The 24,777-nt window shown below is 37.3% G+C and overlaps 2 pseudogenes across 2 annotated transcripts in view; both read left to right on the top strand.

The window, feature by feature from the left end:
• Window positions 1-24,777, top strand: part of LOC306639149 (olfactory receptor 4C16-like) — a 469,263-nt pseudogene that overhangs the window by 393,880 nt on the left and 50,606 nt on the right. The window lies entirely within an intron of this gene.
• LOC306639184 (olfactory receptor 4C15-like) lies at window positions 14,765-15,646 on the top strand (annotated as a pseudogene). Its single transcript has one exon. The product of its transcript is annotated as an olfactory receptor 4C15-like (transcript).

Genomic DNA, 24,777 nt, shown 5'->3' with positions numbered 1-24,777 from the left:
CACCATTGCTGTTATCTGAATAAACATGCGGTACAAATTGTTTTACTTTGCAAATGTTATGCAGCATCAGGCTTTCAATTTGACTAGTATAAGCAGCAAAGTTCCAACCTGCATACTTATGGAAATAAGCAACCATCACTCCTGGAGGCACAGGAAGAAGAGCAACAGGAACAAGTTCAGTGAAAGGAAATATAGTCAGGGAAAGAAATGACATTTGAAAGAAAAAAAAAAAAACTTTTCAGGTATTAAACAGGTAAATGAAGTGGAAAACATGATAAACCAAAGTTTGAATGTTACAAAATCAATGTAGAACTAATCAGAATTTATAGAGTAAAATAAATAAATAAATAATAAATAGAAAACAAACCTTTTTCATTCAAGTGTCTGTACATTGGTTAACTTATAATACACAGAACAATGAACACTTAGATATCTCTAATATCTATGCATTTGCCATCAGATGGAATAACATGAATTGAAATGCACTTTCATTTTTTTTTTTTTCTCCTGTCTAGATATTTAGGTCTTATAAAGAATGTGCATCAAGTGAAAGCAGGTTTTCAGATAAGGAGATGACAGTCAATCACCCACTGTGGATTTATACTACATGCAAATCTTTTTCCCAGCAATCATTTTATATATTTTATTTTTGTTACTTTTTACAAGGGATTTGAGATAGCATAAGTAGGATTATTGTGAATTTCTCCATTTTTTACAGAAGCTATTCTCATCTGCACAAGATATTTAACTTCTCCAAGTTTTAGTTTCAACATTGATTAAGCTATCAAAATATAGACATCATTTAGGGAAATCATGAGACAAACCTGAAATTCTAATGTCTAATATTCTGGTATAATAAAAGGTACCTAACCAAGAATCACTTACCTTACCCCTCTCTTCTTCTTTTCTTTGAATAAAAGGTATAAGAATCATTAAACAATCCAAACAAAACTTGTGGTAGATATGGTTTGTCTGACAAAATAAAAGAAAAAAATAGCATGGCTTTATTGTTTACTTGGGGGATTTCATAACACCTAATTTTAAATGGGTTAATTTTTCCACTATCAAAGTTAAAACATCAATTTTAATCTTTTGTAGTGCTGTCCAACAGTCTTGCTTACCCCGTACAACTTACTGTCAGCATTGTTATGAATACTTCTCATTTCCCTAATTCTAACAAATGTTAAAATTATACTCTCTTATTGGTGAAATCAGAATTTGCCTTTTCTATAAACTTACTTTTTGTGATTCAAGTAAACCTAGAGAAGGTTTGAAAATAGTCTTTTGAAAGGTGAGTTTTTTTCTAAAGATGAAAGGCTGGAAGTTCTCTCACAGCCTGGAGCATTTCCTTCTTTTTAAATATAATGTACAAAAGACAGACTCTGCTTCTAAAACACACTAAAGCCAAACAGTGCAAAAAATGTATTCTACTCTCAATTAAACTTGATAGACCACATGTAAATGCATGCCCTTAAAATAACAAGAACAAATGTCAAATAGATCTAGTGATCCTAAAACAAGGATTCTGAAAGGGAATACCTGCACATCACTTGTGGATGATCTTCAAGTTGCTCTTCATGTTACCCAAAAAAATAAAAAATAAAAAAAAAAAAGACTTGTTCATACATTATACATTTATCTACCTCAGTAATACAGTTAGTTTACTTTCTCCTAACATTTCTACCTGAAATGAAAGATAAAACTATGAATCATTGATTCAAACATATTTGTGCCATTTCGTAGAAAATATCTTCAAGATTGCTTTCCTTCATGTGGAAAAGGAATGTCCAGTATTTTGCAAGAAGAGTGAAGTTTAAATCTCACTCAAAACTGTCCTGGATTCACAGTGAACTATCTGTTCATCCCACAAGAAAATGATCTAGAATTTAAATTGCCATAAAACTTTCTGACACCTGCTGATGCTCCAAGGTAAACAAAATCATCATGCCTATATATATGGTCTAGGAATCTCTTACACACAAGTTTAACAAAAAAAAAAAAAAAAAAAATGCACTGCAAGAGCCAACTACAAAACTGAGAAGAGTTCATAGCTGTTTTTTTTTTTTTAATTATGAAAGCAATGAGACATTGTTTCCCCTAAATATTTCTCAAAAGATCTTTATTTAAGAAAAAAAAAAAAAAAAAAAAAAAAACAGTTACTCACTTATCCAAAGTCATATTCTTCAATTCTCCTGGGAATTTTAAGACTAAATTTAGTTTACATTTTTGCAATAGCCACTTTCTGTGCGCTGTATCTCTGGAGGCTAGTACTGTTGTTACCCAGACCTAGTACAGCTCAGGAGTCCTGTTAGTTCTGATTAACCTCCTTCTTCTTAGAGTAGGAGAAAACTTGGGTAGCTCTATAGGACTTTTGGGTTTTTGTGGCGGGCGGAATCCGGGTCCTAGGGTTATGCCACGTGCATCTAAAGATGGAGACTGACAGAGAACAAAGGGCATCCTGATTATGCTTGGAGAACCGCAGGAAGTGTTTACAATTGGCTGCATGATAATCAGTTCAGCCACCTAGCCCATGGACAGATATACTTTACATGTATGCTTGAGCGAATGATCACTTGACCTTTAATAGGATTGGATGGACAAATCTGGTTACAATTGCTTATGCATGAGACTGCTTGTATATTGAGGGTGTTATTTGAATAAATGGGAAGCTGCTTCATGAACCTCTGAAGTGTATGTGTCTTTCTTCCCGCTGGTCGGGAGGTAAGAGGAGCGCCTGCGGAGCCCTTTGGAGCAACCCAGGCTAGAAGCGGCGGATTTCCCTAAGAGCAGCGTAAGCCGCTTGCAGCAAGCCCGGGCAAAGAAGAGAAGCGGTTTTCCGAAGGTTTTCATAGGAGAGGTCTGTATTTCTGGAGAGGAGAGAGAAAAGAAAATCACATAAGCAAATAGGTAGATACAAAGAAGATAAATAGAAGGATAGATAGGGATATGATAGAGACAGAGTAAGAGAGTAACAGAAATAGATATCCAAAATCTCAACAGGGACACTAGAAGCACAAATTCATCAGAGTAAGTTAATAAGTCAATGATCTCCTAAACTATTCTCCTGGACCAGTGGCCACACAACAGCAATGAACTCTTCTTTCTGCAATGGATGATTTGGTGTTTGAGACACAAAGGAAAAACACATAATAAAAACAAACAAAAAAAAAACAAATGTTCTGTTCCTGTTGGCAAATAGACACAGAATCCAAACATGTTGAAAATTCATTAGAAAGTTTAAGGAAGTCAAGAACCAAAAATACATTTTATATGCACATATGAGAATACATGCAAATATAAGTAGGTGTATGTACCTATGTATATATGCATGCATATATACACATACACATACATTTAAACAGTTGCATTCTGATTACTATCAATTTTCTTAAGGAACCTGCAGAGCTACAAGCTACATAGACATAAAAACATCTTCACTGAAATTTAGTTGACCTCTCTTCCTTAAATGAAGTATTTATACACCAAATATGGCTGTTATGTTTTAGATATGATTTAATTTTATACCCCAGTGCTTCATTTGTTGGTGATTTATTCCCCAGGCAGTACTACTAGAAGGTGCTAGAACATTTTCTTAAAAATGTTTTATTAGTCCATTATAGTTATACATAATAGTATGTTTCATTTCAACATAATCATAGATGCATAACATATAATTCATTCCATTTCAGTGCCTTCTCTCCCCTCCTCTCCTCCTTCACCACCCTCATTTACTGTGTGCACAGCAAGCATCCTCAGGATATCTAGGGTGCAGGTCCTTCTACTTCCCCTTCTTCTCCTGCTCCTCCTGGTCCTCCTCTTCTCCTCCTCCCCCTCCACCTCCTCCTTCTTTTTCTTCTTCTTCTTCTTTCTTCATTCTTCTTTGGTACTGGGGGGCACAGCAAGCATTCCCAGGATGTCCAAAGTGCAGTTTCTTCCTCCTCCTCGTCCTCCTCCTCATCCTCCTCCTCCTTCTTCTACTTTTTGGTTACCACTGAATCAAGTCCCAGTCCTTTCATTTGTTCTTTTTGAGTTAGGATCTCACTACATGGCTTAGGGCTTTGCTTATCCTCCTGCCTCAGCATCCTGAACTTCTGAGATTATGAGGTTACAGGTGAGTCCCATTAGGCCCAGTCAGGTCTAGATTCTTGACAACCAGAAAAGAGAACTGAGTCAGCTGTGAGACATTGGCAAGCAGAAAAACAGGTTTGTTAAAAAAGCAAAAGAACACTTTGGGAGGACAGAGTGGGCTGAGCTGCAAAGTCGCTCTAAGCATGGTCAACACAGTGGCTCTCACCATTGTTGTGCTGTGCTAGGTCTTACCCTTCTCCCATGGAGGGAGGTGATATAGAGTTGACTACACCTTGATTGATGAGAGAATTTGAATAATTCCTTCTCCACTGCCCATGCATGTTTTTTTTTTTTTTTTTTTTTTTTTCCCCTGAAAATGCAGAGAGGAGTAGCTATCCACCATGCTAGTGATGTGTAAACTAGCAACAAGTTAACTTTAGGTCAGTCCCTAGGGCTAAAAGCCCAATACCAGGGGCTTTCCCTTCAGGGTCTTGATTCCCCTTGTGGTCATCTAACTTCCTCCCTTGAACCACAAGATGACCCAGCTTTCCCCCAAGGAAGATGTTGGTGAGCTGAGGGACACTCCCCGCCCCATGCTCCAATTCCTCACACCTCCCCTGCTTCTTCCTCTCCTCTGTTGTCTCCTCCTATCATTTGTTTTTCCCATTGGTATTTTATAGAGATTCATAAAGGTGAAATTCACTGTGTTGTGTTCATTTATGTTCATGACATAATTTGGACAATTTCACTCTACAGTTTCTCCATGTCCCATCCCTCCTACCTCCCCCTCTACCCACTTCCTCTACTTGACTGATTTTTCTTCTATATTCATAGGTCCCCCGACTTGTTTCTTTCTTATTTTGCTCTAGCTTCTGTCTATGAAAGAAAACATTCAACCTTGACTTTCTGGGTCTGGCTTATTTCCCTTAGCATGATATTCTCCAGCTTCATCCCTTTACCAGCAAATGCCACAATTCCATTCTTCTTTAAGAGGTGAGATTAGTGAAGACAATTGGGGCCTGTTATAAGGAGGTGAGCTCCTCTGGGAGGGGTGTCACACAGAGGCAGGCCTGACCCCTCCTGTCTGAAGATGCAATACCTCCTCCCCACTCCTGCCATGGCTGCTATGCCCTGAGGAGGTACATGCAAGGGGAGGCCATGCAGAGCCCCCATTCTGCAGTTTGTATACTGCACCTCCAAAATGATGAGGTGTTAAAACTCTCTCTCCACATAATGAGCCTGTGCAGGTATTTTGTTACAGCGACAAAAGACTGAGTACTACTGTAGGCACCCAAGTCTTCACAGAATCAATATTTTAGAACATCCATTATAAAGCACATTTTAGTAAGATTATCACCATATTTATAACTTTTCTTGGAGATTTCCTGTATGTCAATAAATATTTTATACATCATACCTGTATAGTCTGCCATAAATGTTAAAAATATTTTTATGGGATTACTTTCCTTCATTACTCAGATGAGAAAATGAAGTTCCTGGAAATTAAATAAAGTACTCAATATCACAGGGTTTGTTTCAAAATAATACTCATCTATTTTGTGTTTATAAGTAACATAGTAGAAGTAAAAATGTGTGACTAGCACATAAAGCTATCAAGGTGAAATTGAAGTGTAGTATGGTAAGACTGATATCCTCTACATGAAATGGTATAATATCACATGAATGTAGGTGTGAGCAGTTAAAATGGTATATTGTAAACACTAAGTTAACCACTAATATAGCAAGACAGAGTGATAGTGAAAAATGAAAAGAAAACATAAACAAGATAAATATAAATAAGATAATCAGCAAATCAATTGCAAGATAAGAGATTAAATGCAATCTCATCAATAATTACATTAAATTTAAATGATCTAAATAATATTAAAAGTCAATTTGTAAAATGGGAAACAAAAATGCAATTTAACTTCATTCTGAATGTAGAAAATGTACTTAGATAATAGACAAAAATACATTAGAAGTGAAGGAACTAAACAAACACTTCTAACAAGGAGAAATGTGAACGGTGAACAAATACATGAAAAGATATTCAACATCTCTAGCAATTAGTTACATGCAAATTAAAACTACACTGAGATTTCACCTCACTCCAGTCAGAATGGCAACTATCAAGGATATAAGTAACAATATGTTGGTGAGAAAGTGGGGGAAAAAGGTACACTCATATATTGCTGGTGAGACTATAAATTATAAATTGGAACAACACTCTTCAAAAGCAGTATGAAGTTTTCTCAGAAAACTAGTACTGAAGCCCCCATGTGACCTGGTTATATCACTTTTCCATATATATCCAAAGGAATTAAAATCAGCATACTATAGTGATATAACCACATCAATGCTTATAGTTTCAACTCACAGTAGCCAAAATGTGGAACTAAACTAGAGTGCCCTTCAGTAGATGAATGGATAAATAAATTTTGGTATATATGTATATATATATATATATGCACACACACACACACACACACACTGGAATATTACTTAGCCATAAATAAGAATGATTTTATGACATGTGTCTGTAATTAGATGGATCTGGAACCCATGATGCTAGAGAATTAAGTCAATCACCAAAAACCAAAGGTCAAGTGTTCTCTCTAATATGTGGATGTTAACCACAGCAAGGGATGGGTGAGAATAGATGCTCAGTGGGATTAGAAAAAGGGGAATGAGGGGAAGGGAGGGGAATAAGAATAGGAAAAGACAGTGGAATGTATCTGACATACCTTTGCTATGTACATATGTGAATACACAATAATGAATCTGCACTTCATGTATATCCACAATCCTAGGATTCTGTATGGAATAAGGTACACTCAGATTGTAAATAATATGTCAAAATTGACTCCATTAACAGAACAAACACACATACACACACACATGCACACACACACACCTAAATTGCTTACCAGTGAAAAGAAAGTTGGAGAGGCTATCCAAATATGTACAGAAATTTTCAAAGCAAATAATATTGTCAAGGTTAGCGAACTTCATTTCTTAATGACAAAGTGATCTGGCAAACAAGGAGTGTTCACCTGTGTAAATGGTTATAGCCGAGGTTTCAAATAATATGACCAACCACTGTAGAGCCTTCAGGAAAAATAAGGAAATCCACAAATACAGTTGGGGTTCAGCACCTGACTCTCAATTGAATGAGTGGGAGAGAGGTGACTGATGATGTAGTGGACTTGAACTAGACTATCAACTTAATGTGGCTTAGTCATCCACAAAACTGGAACATGAATGGTTTCAAGTGTTTTCATTATAATTTCCAAAATTATAAACACCACAAATTTTCACCATCAGGATCCAGAAAGCCCCAGCAGCAGGTCAAAGTAAGAAGCTGTACCCAGGAAATCTATCCTTCAGACATAAAGGAGAGATAAAGAATTTTCCAGAAACATAGACTCTGATGAAGTTCATCACACCAGACCTGTTACCCAAAGGGTAAAGCAGGCTCTTCAACTTGAATGCAAAGGACACTCCTGAATATGGAAGTATGAAACCCTGGTAAGTGTGAGTGCCCGGTGGAATTCAGATTGCTCTAGCCAGGTGCAGCGGCACACTCCTGTAGTCCCAGCAGCTAGGGAGTTCAAAGCTAGCTTCCGCAAAAGTGAGGATCTAAGCAATTCAGTGAGATCCCATCTCTAAATAAAATAAAAAGAAAATAGAATTGAGGAATGTGACTTAGTGATCGTGTGCCCCTGAGTTCAATCCCCAGTATCAAAAACAACAACAAAAAATTAAATTACTCTTATATTGCAACAAGTGATGTATAAATCACTTGTGTCTTTAGTATGCAGGCTAAAAGAAAAAAGAGATTAAAATTAATGGCTACAATGATTCATTAAGGGATATAAAATACAGATTTATTCAGAGAATGTTAACAACAAATACATATGCACCCAACATTGGAGAACTTAAATCTATTAAAGAATTATTAATCTACCTAAAGTGAACAATGCCTGTCATAGAAGTCATCAATATCCCACATTCAGGAAACAACAGATCATTTAGACAGAATATCCATACCAAAACATCTTACTTGAACTACACTTTATACAAATTGACCTAAATACATGTGTGGAACATGACATACAAAGCAGTAGAGTATACATTCTTATCAAGTGCACAGAGGAATATTTTCCAGTATAAATACTACAAGTTGAACAAACTCAAGAAAGTTGAAGTAATATCAAGTATCTTTTCTCAACACAATGATATGAAGTTATAAATCAATGATAACAAGGAACTTAGAGAATTCACAAGTAAGTGGAACTGAAAAGACCCTTCAATAACTAATGGGCCCATAAACAAACTGAAACCAAATTAAAAGATATCACTGGGATTTGGAAGTGTATTTCAGTGATAGAGCATGTGCACACCATGTGCAAGGACCTGAATTCAATCCCTAGAATTCCACCAAAAGCTATCTTCAGAGCAACAGAAATAGAAACACAGCAAATGAAACATATGAGATGCAATAAAAGCAGATTCAAGAGGAAAGATTACAGCAATAAACACCTATATAAAAAATATAAAATATAAAATGCAGTGATTGTGATCTGACTCCTTCAAGGGAAGAACCCCTCAGATGGCAGGTAACTCTGCACTTACACCATAAATGTACAGTCAATTTGACATGAACAGAAAATGAATCATCACTCACATTTCCATCCATACTCTTATCATCAGACTTGGATTTGTGCTTATTTTCAAGAACATATCTTAAGAGGGTCATTGGAAGTCAGTGTTCATGGGCAGTTTAATAAACGTATGTTATCATGAGTAATGATACAGTATAGCATTCAATAACTGGAAGTGAGAACTGCAGAGGCATTATTTTCACATATACAGGTCCTGAAGACAAGCAGCAGAGATGTCTTTTGGACTGAAATTGGAAGAGAGTTGCCTTGATACTAGGAATCTGCAATCTTTGCTGCAACTAAACGACAAACAAGTACATGATATTTAGTCTCTGCTTACACCTTACATCCTTATCAAGAAAAGTCATTATATCTGATACTTTCTCATGAAGTTCTTACTATACTTTTAAGTCAAAAGTATTTTTTTAACCCTGAACTGATTATAGAAATGGTGTACCAGAAAAATAAATGAAGAAGTAACCTAGCAAACAAACAAAAAATATGTATTGGTCTGACTCTCCACACTTTAAATTAGGCCCTATTTTTAGAAATAATAATTTTATGGTGAATTAGTAACACAGAAGACAAACCATTTTTTGACAGAAATGGTTTAGCCAACTGAGTGAGTCATTCAGATGTGTGTCTGTGTGAGGATAGCAGCCCTGATACAGTGAGAGAAGCACAGTAATGTGGGGTTAGATCTACTAGATATTAGAGTATTTCTTAAATCTTTGCTTTCTAAGAATAAAGTTACTATAATCTAAGTAACAAAAATTCAAAACAAGAGAGAAACTACCCAGAAATTAAGCTCCCTGTCTTTAGAAAAGTAGTATCCATGCTGTGATTTTTAAAATGGTGAGGATGGAATTATAAACTGGTGGGAAAAATAAAAATATCGGATAACTTCTGCTTAGAAAATTGCTGTATTTACCTCTTTTACACCCTACAATTTCTCGCACTTTCTTGGCTGTGGCTTCCTCCATCTTTGTCACTCTTTTCTGCCTCACTCAGTTTTGCAGTCTTATTTCCATGTTATCTTACTCTCTTCCTCTAACATAAAAATATGGTAAATAAGAAAGAAGACCCACCGACATCTTATTCTGTCTTAATGAACAACCTGGCAGATGGGAAGGGCAGTTAGAAGTGAGAACCGGAATTCCAGAATGAGCTGCTGGAGTCTTGCTATTGAGTCACATTTTCAAAACATCATTTCCTATCAGGTGTGTCAACCAGTCCAGGTCTGTTGCTTCTTTACGTAAAAGCACACATCCAAAAATTCCCTTAAAGGAAATATGATGAAGTGATGAAGTGATGGTCCCTCGGTACCTTAAGTTTTCTGATGAATCACTTTAGTTCTGCATTTTTCTATGGGATATAAATATAAAACAGATAAGGGAAATTGTTTAAAAATGCTATGAAGTCACAAAATTTTAGTGTGGTTTTTCTCTGAAGGGTTTCAGTGAGCTAAATCCAAATGCCCCTAAAGCCTTGGTATCAATATTATATTCTAACAAAGCAAACAGACCTGCCACACCTTATTTTTTAATAAAACGAGAAGAGAAAAATTCAGTTCCTTTTTTAAAAATGTAGGTTTTTTAGTCTTGATATAATGGGATATCAGAATTTGGGGTTGAGATAAAAGCTTATATTTTGATTTAATCCTTAAATATTTGCAAATTAACATGGAAAATATATTATTCTTTAATAAGCACTCATTGCTATTCCATAAAATAATGAAAAGGGTTGTTTCAAGGTAAGATGATGTACAAATTCTAACATACATTGTGAATACAGTTTTCTATTCTGGAACATGGAGGAAAGTGAAAACATCTTCAAACTCAGAATCAATATTAAAAAAAAAAAAAGAAAAGGAAAAATAAAGAGGAACAAACTACAAACATGCCAACTAATGAAGCACACTAATTGCTCAGGAACATAAATATTTTGCAAACAAAATCCATGGAAAAGTGTGTCTTAGAAGGTCACATGAATATCCAAACCCTGGGGAAAAGCAATTCTACTGCTCCATGATCTCCCAGGGAAACCTCTTTAAAATCAGTTGGAATCTATGAAGGTACCTTGTTTCTTTTTTCCTTGAGACCACGTTGAAGGCTACACTGAGAGGCGGGGTAACATTCTTCACCTGGGCTGCAAGAGATGCTCTTCCTCTCTCTCTTGGTAGTAGAAGGAGGGGTTGTATGAAAACATCACATTTTGACCACCACCAAATAGACTTTTCTCCATAGACAACAGAGGTTATCATCACTATAATTTTAAAGGAGTTGATAAGGGTGTGATTTATAATTCAAGTGTTTTCATTTTGAGAAATGGTTTTAAATTGTGACATAAGCTTTTAAAACCATTGCTGTTGTAGTTGGGTGCCAGGTTAAATGCAATGCATGGATCTATCTATGACAGGTGAGTATCTGTGTTTAATAGTTTCAAATACTTTCTGGTTTACAGACTCCTCATCTTTAAGGAAATTATAATACTATTAAGCTCTAAATATATGGAAACAGATAAAATACATTTGGAGCCTATAGGACAGCAATTAATAATATAATAAATGCTCAATAGACAGCAGCTATTATAACACAGTAAACCACATTTTATTTAGGGACACAGATTACTTCAAATCTCATGAAACTGAAATTATGTTCAGCTTTATATTTTCAAGATAAATTCAAGTAGCTTAGAAATACCACTAATGCCTGCTATTGTTTTAGATCTCCAGTTACCTTTTACTTACACTTTTAAACATGTTCTCCTTTACCATACATCTTCTAACTCTTTTCATCCTACTGTTTTATATTAAAAAGTAGGAGATTCTGAAGATGTATAAAAGAAACTGGTGTTGAAACATGGTAAATTTAAGTCCTTCTCTGACACTGAGAGTTATAAAGGGGATCTAAAACACTATTTCCAAATCTCTGCACTAACAAATGTACCTGGAAAGTCATTAAAGGTAAGAAAGAGTGACTCAAATCACAGAAGAGTCTTCTGATTTTAAATGTGTCCCCTAAATTTTTCCTATGTTCATTTGATGTCAGTGTTACATGCCTGCCTCAGAATTGCTCAAAAAGTCTTAAATCCTTAAAGAACTGAACTACTGTGTTGCTCATCATGGTGACATTTCTTTTTAAAATGAACTGAAGCACAAAGATAGCAGAAAAGAAATCTGGAACTGTCACCAGGAAGGACAAAGTTGGAAAGAGAAAAGGTGATTTTTAAATTTTTTTTTAAATTTCCAGAAATATTAAGTGCATGGAAGTTAAGACATTTGGGGAAATCAGCAGAGTCACATTGGGAGGATAGAAAAAGACTGAAATATGAAGAAAGCCTCAAAGTCAGGGGCAGGAGAGTTTCAGCTACACAGATAAAGGACACATAATATTGCAGGGAAAAAAAAAAATCTCCAATTAAAAATACTGTGAATTTAAAAAAGCACTTCAGAGAGGATGATAAAAGAATGTAGCACTAATCTAAACCTTGTTTCTAATACCAATATTTATTTTAAAACTATATGCAAATGTGACTTATATGTACATATAAATGCATTTAAAATTTACTGTTCAAAATATAGTTATAAAATCTACTGATCATGACAATTGATTTATTTTTTCACCTCACTTTTTATGTCTTTAAAATAATGCTGATGTCAAAATTTCACAACTTGTTTTTGATCTCTAATTTGCAAAGCATGTTCAAAATAACATCTCTTCGGCTCTCAAGAGTCAGGGACTTTGAACAAGTGTTATTATTACTACTTTATAGGACAAGGGACTGAGACATAGTTGTTTGTTGAATGACAAAGGATAATTAAATTTTGAAGTTTTTTAAATTTTTAATTAATATTTTGTATTGGAGTAAATTTATAAGAAAAGTAACACAGATGATCTAAAAAATTCCAGAATATTCCTCAGTTAGTACCAATATTATCATCTTGCATTACCATGGAAACATTTGTCAAAACTGTGTCTGAAGAAAACACAAGATTTTATTCAATATTTATTTTATTTTTCACTACTGCCTTTTCTGTTTCAGGTTTCAATACAGAACAACGTATAATATTTAAACAATTATCCATTAAGTGACATAAAACCCTAAACCTTGTCACCATAAACCAAAACGACACTTTACTTTACATCATTAAAGTTTTAACAACAATTTTGTAAGTTCTTTTTCTGAACAAAGAAAGAGTTTGTTTGCTAATAACTAATAAACATTTTAATGCTAAAATATTCTTACAATTTACTAGGTAAAGAAGTTGTAAGCTTAAAAATTAATTACTCATTTAATACAGAGCTTAAGTCTTTCATAACTCAATAAGAAAAGTTTTTTTCCCTTACAACAAAATTGCATGAAATAGGACTGTGAAAATGTAAAGGGTCTGAGGCCACAAAAATGTCTTAAGGCATTATTAAGGAAATCTAAAGTGTGGTGAATATATTTGTGTCTGACACTGCATTAGTGTCTTCATGTCCATGTCCTTATCTGAGTCTCACAGAACCCTACCATAAGCACTCTTATTATACCCATTAACACAAGTGATATCTGAGGCTTTGAGAACTTCATGAATTTTCAAATAAATGGTTAATGCCAAACAAGTAGAAAGGCTTGAATCTGAGTCCAGGTTTGCAAGAGTCTGGAGCTGATATTCTTATATGTCACTTTATTCTCTTTCCTGCTGTGGCCCTGGACTAAGCAGACCACCACTGCATTATATGTTGATTTTAACTCTTTATAAATGACTGCTGTCTTGGTCTAATGACCTTGTACGGTTGGTTTACATTTCTGTTGTCTTGGTGACAATTTTTAACTGCATATGGAATACATAGTACAGGAAACTTTTAAGGGTGTCTAATACATTGGGAAATAATGAAAATGGTTGTTCTAAAGTAAGATAAAGAACAAATTCTAACATACTCAGTTCTATATTTTTAAATTTCATAGACATTTTAAGGTATTTCTGGTAACTGTCATTCATAAAATCAGCTCATTTCTAACACACTGATTCTGTCATTCTTTCATTCACCTATTCAACGGGTACATGCATACGTAACATGAGCATACCTGTACACATATACACACGCACTCTAGTGGTCACATTACTAGACACATCAGTTATAGGTACAGATGAGAACACAGTCACTCTTCAAGGTTGTGTGTTAAATTGAAAATTAAATCAAAATCTGGAATCATTATTGAGGTGAAATATGGGTGTAACTTCTGATCCCACATCATTCTCATTTTCCTTTATCAAGATACATCTTTCACACATGAACAAAGGACCCAAAGGCTCTGACTTTTACAGGTGAATGGAGCCTGCAGAAAGGTCAGCCCTACTTTGAGGTCCTTGCTGTAAATGAAACATCTCCACCTTGTTCGCTGTTGATTCTGTGACAGGCTTTGGGTAGTACTCAGGATTAAGTTTAAAATCCCAGATCTAGGAACCATTGTTGACTTGAACTTCAATCTTTAATAATGAACCTCTCATCTATGACATAAGACCTAGCACTGACAGCTTCCAGCATTGGGTTCTGAAAAATTGCTTTTCTTGAATTATTTTACTTAGTCATCAACACAACATTGAATCATTATTGCTATAAATGTTTAAAAGGACAAAAAATTAGGAAAAAAAACAACACTTAGTCTGTACTTTTTATGTATTAAACATAGAGTTAAGATCTTTTGCCTAGGTCTTTCTCTTTTAAAAGGAATGAGTTAATTCACTTAAAGACCCAATTTAGTTCAGAGGTTTCAAGAAATATTTAAGAGTAGCCATAATTTTCGATGGCATCTTAACTGCATGCTATTTCTTCTCTTTGTAGATAAGGCAGTATTCTGATTGGCGATGGTATCAACTAACCCAGCTCTTGTTCCATGCTATCCAGGGATGCTTCTCAGTAATTCACTTCATGAAGCCACTACTAATTAATCAAAGCTGGCAATTGAGATAAAGACTACTTCTCATCCTTACTGTAACTGGATGCTGCCTGTCATCCGTATTGCTGACCTTTTTCTTGAAAGTTATGAAAAACCAAAGTATTGTAACTGAGTTTGTGCTCCTGGGGCTTTCACAGAATCCAAATGTTTAGAAAATAGTATTTACGGTATTTTTGTTAGTTTATATTGCAACTGTTGTGGGCAACATGCTGATTGTAGTGACCATCTGCAGCCCTGCACTGCTGGGCTCCCCCATGTACTTTTTCTTGGCAGTCCTGTCCTTCCTGGACCCCTGCTTCTCCTCTGCCATTGCCCCCAAAATGATTGCAGACTCCCTCTATGGGAGGAAGACCATCTCCTTTGAAGGCTGCATGCTGCAGATCTTTACTGAGCACTTCCTGGCTGGGGCAGAGGTGATTGTCCTCACAGCCATGGCCAATGACCACTATGTGGCCATTTACAAGCCCTTGTACTACTCTTCCATCATGAATGGGAGGCTCCGTGGCATTCTGGTGGGGGTGGCCTGGACAGGGGGCTTCTTACATTCCATCATCTAGATTCTCTTTACTTTCCATCTGCCCTTTTGTGGCCCCAATATCATTGATCACATCATGTGTGACTTATACCCATTGCTGAAGCTGGCCTGCACTGACACATCTTCTGCCTTTTGGTGATAGCCAACAGTGGGTCTATCTGCCTCATAATCTTCTCCATGCTGCTTGTCTCCTATGGGGTCATATTTTTCTCTCTGAGGACCATCGGTTCTGAAGGGCGTCAGAAAGCTCTGTCCACCTGTGGATCTTGTTGTTGTGGATTTGTTCTTTGTGCCATGCATATTTATGTATGCAAGGCCTCCATCTGCCTTCTCCTTCGACAAAATTGTTGCAATATTTTGCACTATTCTAACATCTTTGCTCAATCCTTTGATTTATACTTTCAGGAATAAGGACATGAAAAATGCCATATGAAAAGTGTGGAATAGATGGGTTGCTCTTTGTGATGAAAAATAAAGCATTAAACTTTTTAAATATGTAAATCTAAGTTCAAAGAAGTCACAGTGGTCTCAGAAAAAATAGTTGTGTAGATCGATGTCATATAATCAGTGGAATTGCAATGTATTAGAAAAAGCATTTCCATGGGGAGTCAGGAAATAACACATTCACATTCACATTACTCAGTTGAAAACTTTGAGTTTCAACTCAGTATCCTCATTTTTAAATTAAAAAGAGTTGAATTTTATGGTACTTAGAAGGTACTCATCAAAGAAAAAACAAGTGAAAAGATAAATTGTCCTTCAATGAGTTTGCCAATAACCCAATGTTTTGACAAAGCATTGTAGAGAAAATAAAATATTTTAGAGTTAAGAAACAGAGATTTAAAATATTTAGAGTGAAATAGTGCTTATACTTAGGACACTGATGTAAACACTGAGAAAAAATAATCAATACCCAACAAAGACAGAGAGCGAAGTTTTTCTAGAACCTTATTTATAGGTCTCCATGGAACACAGGACTCCATCATTCAGTAGTTCCATTACCATCTGCTACAAAATTTGAGTCACTTTTTGAATTTTGGGAGATACTATCTGACTGGTACAGTTCTGTTCATGGATGAGTTTCTCTTGGGTCAGGTGACCACCTCTTACCAATCTGCTTGAGAGAAGAAGAGAAGGTGAAGTCCATAAAAAAGTCAGTAATGAACATCTCTTTTGTGTATAAAAAGGAGAAAACTCTTGATGAACCATATTATTAGCAAAGTCAGTACCAAACTTGTCTTTAGAGTGAACTGATGTTTTTTCTCCCGAAGAGGAGAATAGAAGCCAAGGTAATAAGTAATAAGACTTCACGTGAGAATTACATTTCAGTTTACTTGGTGATCTTAATTTTTTTACTCAAGTAAAAACAAACCTATTTGAGCAATAATCAATATAGAGATTATTGAAATTTAGATACATTACATGTCATAACCATAGCTAAATTTTGTTAGTCTCACTTTACTTAGCATCTTACAAAATACATTTATTTAAACAGCTTACCCTAGAATTTTAGCATTAATAAAATGTCCATTATGTAAAATCAAAGTATTGTTACTGAGTTTGTGGAAGAAAATATTAAATAATATTCTTTTCAGCCTTTCCTTCATCTCTCATGATAGGCCTAAAGTAGACAAGTACATAATGCTAGATTCAGAATAGGTAGAGCAGAAGTGGATTTCATTCCTGTCTCTTGGGCAAGTGAAGGAGTGATTAAGACTAGAGTCTAAAACATCCTCCAGACAAAGCATGTGCTCTGCAGCAGACCAAGAGTCCTCAGAGGCATGGGCAGGTCAGGGTGCTTTTCCTTGCTTTTGGTACTAGGGATTGAACTGAGCTGTGTCCCTAGTTTTATTTATTTATTTTTATTATGAGACAGGGTCTCACTAAGTTGCTTGGGGCCTCTCTTATCCTCCTGCTTCAACCTCCAAAGCTTCTGAGATTACAGGTGAGTCCCACCAGGCCCAGCCAGGGTCCAAATTCTTGACAACCTAAACAAAAAACTGAGTGAGATGCAAAAGGTTGGCAAGGAGAAAAAAGTGTTTATTAAAACAAAGCACACTGTGGGAGCACAGTGTTCCCTCCCACTCTTCCTTGACCTTCATCCTCCGGGTCACTGGCTTTATTTTCAGTCACACACTCAAGGCACCTTCATCGGGACTAATAAAGTTTTCCAAATCTAGAATAGATATCTTATCAATATAAGAGTTCTTTAGACATACAATTATAAGATTGGAATCTTGACTGTTGTGTTATTAACTATGGGAACATGGTGATTTAGTTCACTCTCAGGGTCTCAATTTCTCATTTTGAAGATGAACTAATGAGAACATACAAATACTTTTCTGCCCTCATCTGAACTAAAGATTTTTTTTTTCTCTTCATATGTTGTGTCTTTTAAACTTCTATGGAAATCTTGTAAGAGTATGTCTTCATGCTCCCCTTTAATTGCTGAGGAAGCTGAGACTCAGATTCTTTAGGTGACACATCACAAACCTTTCTAAAGATTCTTCCAGAACATCAGTAACAGAAACCCAGAGTTGGGGTGTGATGTTCTCTGACAAGTTTCTCTTAGACACTTGGGCTTGCTGGTTGCCTCTAGGTTCTTCAGCAAAATTATGATGCAACCTATTCATGCCATTTACCTGCCTTAATCCCTGTCTCCCTCCTCTCTTCCCTCACCTCTGGACCTCTCTCTGAGTCCTCATTGAAGACACCTTGCAGGCAATGCATACCTAGAAAGTGTGCTGGGTAGAGATGTGGTCTCCAAGGCATGCAAGCGATTTTGTAATGTAATCTTTCTAATGTTCAACACCTTGTCAGATACAGCTCTTCCCTGGAGAGTGGAAAATCACATATCTTTAAAAGTAAAATAAATATTCCCATACAAGTATTCAATAAATTCTTTCCCTCTTCATTCTGCATCTTTCCCATAGTAATTTAAAAACAAAGACAAGATTAGAAATATGAGAAATTAACATTAATATATTGAAATAAATACTTTTCTTACTAATTGCCTTTTACAAAAAATAGGAAATCAAAATTAAAGAGAGTAAGACAGTTGCTTAGATTCCCATACCAGATAAGTGGTGGGACCTGGAATCATAACCACCATGGAGATAGCATAAAACTATCTTCAAAGACTTTCTTTCATCCCGAAGAGATGAACTTAAACAAATTATATGGAGAAGTGAACAGTTTACACATCCTAAACTCAGTATGTTGGAGCTTAACTCACTGACACTAATGCCTGCCTTTGCCCTTGTTCTGTCCCAATAAAGTAGCCTACTGGATGATCTTCATGTTTGGGTTGGAGGGTAAGGTATCCTTGGGGATCCTGAGGGTAAATGCCTGCCTTAAGTATCTGCAAATTTATGGGAATTAATATGAATATTCAATGCAAAAAGAGAACAATATTAAACTCTGTTATTTCAAAAAAGAGACTATGAGAAGAGAGTGAACTTCAGAGGCCTTTCTTTCTCACATCACTAGAATAGTTTCTTCCACCAAGGGACACTTAAACACTAAGCCATTCCAAGCCCCTTTTATTTTTTATTTATAGACAGGGTGTTGCTAAGTTGCTTAGGGTCTTACTAAGTGGCTGAGGCTGGCTTTGAACTTGTGATCCTCTTACCTCAGCCTCCCAAGAGGATGGGATTGTAAGCATGCCCCACTGTGCCTGGCTCTTCCCTAATACTTTCATGAAACAAATTTAAACACATTTCTGATTTTTCCTGTCCTTTTCCCCACTTCAAGATAGACTATGTTGTTTTACTTTTCCATGTTCTGGAAGAAGCTTGTGAAGTATGCCCACATGCAAAGTCCATTCTCATAAACTACCCACAACATATAATTCCTTCTGAGAGAAAATGTTGATAAATGTCAATAAAGTACAGTTTGAATGATTTCCCGGGGGTTTCAAGATGGCGGCCTAGAGGGTGGCTGCATTTCATGATGCTCCAGGACTCAGGATTCAAAAGAGGAGATATTGAGACGCTTGGGACCAACTCAAAGCAGCCGGGTGACTCTCACCCCCTGGGGAGGCATCCTGGATGGGACGGTAGTCCCGGAACGCAGGAAACTTTGTGAAGTAGAACTGCCGGCGAGACGCCCCTCCCCCCGCTGGAGCGGTGAACTCGGACAGCTGGGAGCGCCGTAAAGGAGGCCGCTTGGCAAAGCGCTGGGACTCGGAGCAACCACTGGGGCTCCGGCGGCTGCCCAGGGGAAGAGTGGCGAGGAGAGCTGTGTGGACTCAGGACACCGGGGCCTGCCCTGAGGAGAGGGGGAGGAGCGTGGCCACTTGGATTCGGAGTGACTGCACCAGAGCTACAGGCGGTTGCCAGAGGAGAAGCTGCGCGGCGAGCTGTTTGGACTCAGAACGATGCTTCTGAACACCGGGGCCTGCCCTGAGGATGAGGAGGAGGAAGAGGAGCGCGGCCGCTTGGATTCGGGGTGACTACACACCAGAGCTACAGGCGGTTACCAGGGAAGGGGCTGCGTGGCGAGCTGTTTGGACTCAGACCACTTCTGAACCCCGGGGCCTGCCCGGAGGAGTAGGAGGAGGAGGAGGAGGAGCGCGGCGGGTCCTTTGGACTCGCAGTGACTGCATTAGCGCTCCAGGTGGCTGCTCAGAGGAGATGGCGAGTGGTGAGTTGTTTGGACTTAAAGTGACAGCTCCTGAACACAGGGGGGCTGCCTGGAGGAGAAGCGTGGTGGGACGTTTGGTCTTGAGTGGCCGCACCAGAGCTCCGGGCGGTTGCCCAGAGGACCTGTGCTGCGGGTCATGTGGACTCAGAGCCACTCAGAGCGACCGCTCCTGAACACCCCGGGAGTTATCTGGAGAAGGAGGAGAAACGGGGAGGGTCACTTCGACTCGGAGTGATTGATTGCCCAGGGCTACGGGTGGTTGGTGGAGGTGGAGGCACGCAGTGAGTTTCTTGGACTCCTAGTGACCGCACCGGAATACTGGGCGGCTGTCTGGAGGAAGAGGCGTGTGGGGGTCTCTGGGATTCAGAGCGATTGTACAGGGCCCCAGGTGGCTGCTCAGAGGAGGGGCCGCATAGCCAGGCGATTAGGTACAGAGCAGGGTCCCAGGATCTAGGAGGCTTCTTGGTGGAAGGGCCGCACAGAGACAGGCTTAGGGCGGAGTGAAGGTTCCAGGCCTGCGGGCAGATTCTCTGAGGAAGGGCAGCCTAAGGAGAGTCATCTGCAAAGGGTGAGGCTCCCAGTCCCAGGAGGTAGGGCCGGGCCTCTGGGAACTTTGCAGAGGAAGGCAGCCCAGCCCAGGCGGTAGCTGTAAATTGAGGGGAACCTCTAGGAGGGAACTGACCAGCGAGACCTCCCCACCGGGTGAGTCTTCCCTGCTGGGTGAGGTTTCCCCACAAGGATGGTAAAACCAGAGACTCAGGCCCAAACAGGCCTTGCCTCAGCCCACAGCCTAGGTCCCCTTTGGATGACCATTGGTCAACAAGTGGAGGCACCTCTGCCCACTAGCAGGGATTATACCCCACCTGAAGGCCACCACTCCTAGAGAGGCAGCTTCCTTGTGGAGTACCGCATTATCAACTTCCTCCAAGACTTCAGCCTACTGAAGGCTAAGGGGGGATATATATAGAAATCTTCAGGGACATTGTAAGTCAATAGAGGAAATCTGCAATATCTCAGCGGTCCTCTGATACCTGAACAATATGAGAAAACAAGGAAAGAAAATGCTGCAAACAAATCTAGATGTTACATCAATAAAACCCAATGACAGCATGGCAGAAGAAATGACAAAAAAGGAGTTCAGAATGTACATAATTAAAATGATCAGAGAAGCAAACGATGAGATGAAAGAGCAAATGCACGCACTGAATGATGAGATGAAAGAGCAAATGCAAGCATTGATTGATCGCACCAATCGACAGTTAAAAGAGCAAATACAGGAAGCAAAAGATCATTTCAATAAAGAGTTAGAGATGTTGAAAAAAAACCAAACAGAAATCCTTGACATGAAGGAAACAATAAACCAAATTAAGAACTCCATAGAAAGCATATCCAATAGGATAGAACACCTGGAAGACAGAACCTCAGACATTGAAGACAAAATGTTTAACCTTGAAAACAAAGTTGAACAAACAGAGAAGATGGTAAGAAATTATGAACAGAATCTACAAGAACTATGGGATATCATGAAAAGTCCAAATTTAAGAATTATTGGGATTGAGGAAGGCCTAGAGAAACAAGCCAAAGGAATGAACAATCTATTCAATGAAATAATATCAGAAAATTTCCCAAATTTGAAGAATGACATGGAAAATCAAGTTCAAGAGGCGTATAGGACTCCAAATACACAAAATTTCAACAGACCCACACCAAGGCACATTATAATGAAAATACCGAACATACAAAATAAAGACAGAATTTTAAAGGCTGTGAGAGAAAAGAACCAAATTACATTCAGGGGGAAACCAATACGGATATCAGCAGATTTTTCAATCCAGACCCTAAAAGCTAGAAGGGCGTGGGACAACATTTTTCAAGCCCTGAGAGAAAATGGATGCCAACCAAGAATCTTATACCCAGCAAAACTTACCTTCAAATTTGACGATGAAATAAAATCCTTCCATGATAAACAAAAGCTAAAAGAATTTACAAAAAGAAAGCCAGCATTACGGAACATTCTCAGCAAAATATTCCATGAGGAAGAGATGAAAAACAAAGAAGCAAATCAGCAAAGGGAGGAATTATCCTAAAGGAATTGTCAAATTAAGGAGGAAACAAGTTGTGTCAAACAAATAAATAAATAAAATTTAAAAAATGAACCAAATGACCGGGAAACCAAATCATATCTCTATAATAATCCTGAATGTTAATGGCCTGAATTCATCAATCAAAAGACATAGACTGGCAGATTGGATTAAAAAGAAAGATCCAACAATATGTTGCCTGCAAGAGACTCACCTCATAGAAAAAGATACCCATAGACTAAAGGTGAAAGGATGGGGAAAAACATACCATGCACATGGACTCAGCAAAAAAGCTGGAGTATCCATCCTCATTTCAGATAATGTGGACTTCAAGCCAAAGTTAGTCAGAAGGGATAAAGAAGGTCATTTCATACTGCTTAAGGGAAGCATAAATCAGCAAGATATAACAATCATAAACATCTATGCCCCAAACAGTGGCTCATCCATGTATGTCAAACAAATCCTTCTCAATTTCAGAGACCAAATAGACCATAACACAATAATACTAGGTGATTTTAACACGCCTCTCTCACCACTGAACAGATCTTCCAGACAAAAACTGAACAAAGAAACCATAGATCTCAATAACACAATCAATAATTTAGACTTAACGGACATTTATAGAATATACCATCCAACCAAGAGCGAATACACTTTCTTCTCAGCAGCACATGGATCCTTCTCTAAAATAGACCATATATTATGCCACAAAGCTAATGTTAGCAAATACAAGAAGATAGAGACACTACCATGTATTCTGTCAGATCATAATGGATTGAAGTTAGAAATAAATGAAAGAGTAAAACACAGAAAGTATTCCAACATCTGGAGATTAAACAATGTGCTATTATATGATGAATGGATAACAGAAGATATTAGGAAGGAAATTAAAAAATTCTTAGAGTTAAATGAGAACAAAGAAACATCATATCAAAATCTCTGGGACACTATGAAAGCAGTACTTAGAGGGAAATTTATTTCATGGAGCGCATTTAATAAAAGAAGTAAAACTCAACAAATAAACGACCTAAAACTACAGCTCAAAGCCCTAGAAAAAGAAGAACAGAACAGCACCAAAAGTAGTAGAAGACAGGAAATAGTTAAACTCAGAGCTGAAATCAATGAAATTGAAACAAAAGAAACAATACAAAAAATTGACAAAATAAATAGTTGGTTCTTCGAAAAAATAAACAAAATTGATAAACCTTTAGCCACACTAACAGAGAAGACGAGAGAAAACCCAAATCACTAAAATTCGGAATGAACAAGGAAATATCACAACAGACAGGATTGAAATACAAAACATAATTAGAAGCTATTTTGAAAATCTATACTCCAACAAAATAGAAAATTCTGAAGGCATCAACAGGTTTCTAGAGACATATGAATTGCCTAAACTGAACGAGGAGGACATAAACAATTTAAATAGACCAATTTCAAGTACTGAAATAGAAGAAGTCATCAAAAGCCTACCAAGAAAGAAAAGTCCGGGACCAGATGGGTTCTCAGCCGAGTTCTACAAAACCTTTAAAGAAGAGCTCATTCCAATACTTCTCAAAGTATTCCATAAAATAGAAGAGGAGGGAACCCTCCCAAACTCATTCTATGAAACCAATATCACACTGATACCTAAACCAGACAGAGACTCATCAAGGAAAGAAAATTTCAGACCAATATTCTCAACAAAATTTTAGCAAATCGCATACAAAAACATATTAAAAAGATAGTGCACCATGATCAAGTGGGTTTCATCCCAGGGATGCAAGGTTGGTTCAACATCCGGAAATCAATAAATGTCATTCACCATATCAATAGACTTAAAGTCAAGAATCACATGATTATTTCAATAGATGCAGAAAAAGCATTTGATAAAATACAGCACCCCTTCATGCTCAAAACACTAGAAAAAATAGGGATAGTGGGAACATTCCTTAACATTGTAAAGGCCATTTATGCTAAACTCATGGCTAATATCATTCTAAATGGTGAAAAACTGAAAGCATTCCCCGTAAAAACTGGAACAAGGCAGGGATGCCCTCTTTCACCACTTCTATTCAACATCATTCTTGAGACTCTAGCCAGAGCAATTAGACAAACCAAAGAGATTAAAGGGATATGAATTGGGAAAGAAGAACTCAAACTATCCCTGTTCCCTGATGACATGATTATATATTTAGAGGAACCTGGATATTCCACCAGAAAACTCTTAGAACTCATAAGTGAATTCAGTAAAGTTAGCAGGTTACAAGATCAATGCCCATAAATCCAACGCATTTTTATACATAAGTGATGAATCTTCAGAAAGAGAAATTAGGAAAACTACCCCATTCACAAAAGCCTCGAAAAAAATAAAATACTTGGGAATCAATCTCACAAAAGAGGTGAAAGACCTCTACAATGAGAACTATACAACACTAAAGAAAGAAATTAAAGAACACCATAGAAGATGGAAAGATCTTCCATGTTCTTGGATAGGAAGAATTAATATTGTCAAAATGGCCATACTACCTAAAGTGCTATACAAATTCAATGCAATTCCAATTAAAATCCCAATGACGTACCTTACAGAAATAGAGCAAGCAATTATGAAATTCATCTGGAAGAATAAGAAACCCAGAATAGCTAAAGCAATACTTAGCAGGAAGAGTGAAACAGGGGGTATTGCAATACCAGATCTTCAACTCTAGTACAAAGCAATAGTAACAAAAACGGCATGGTATTGGTACTAAAATAGAAAGGTAGATCAATGGTATAGAATAGAGGACATGGACACAAACCCAAATAAACACAATTTTCTCATACTAGACAAAGGTGCCAAAAATATGCAATGGAGAAAAGA

The sequence above is a fragment of the Sciurus vulgaris genome (genome assembly GCF_902686455.1).
Source record: "Sciurus vulgaris genome assembly, chromosome: 11".
Taxonomy (NCBI): domain Eukaryota; kingdom Metazoa; phylum Chordata; class Mammalia; order Rodentia; family Sciuridae; genus Sciurus; species Sciurus vulgaris.
Note: the sequence above shows the minus strand (reverse complement) of the source record. Positions and strands in the feature narration are given on the sequence as shown.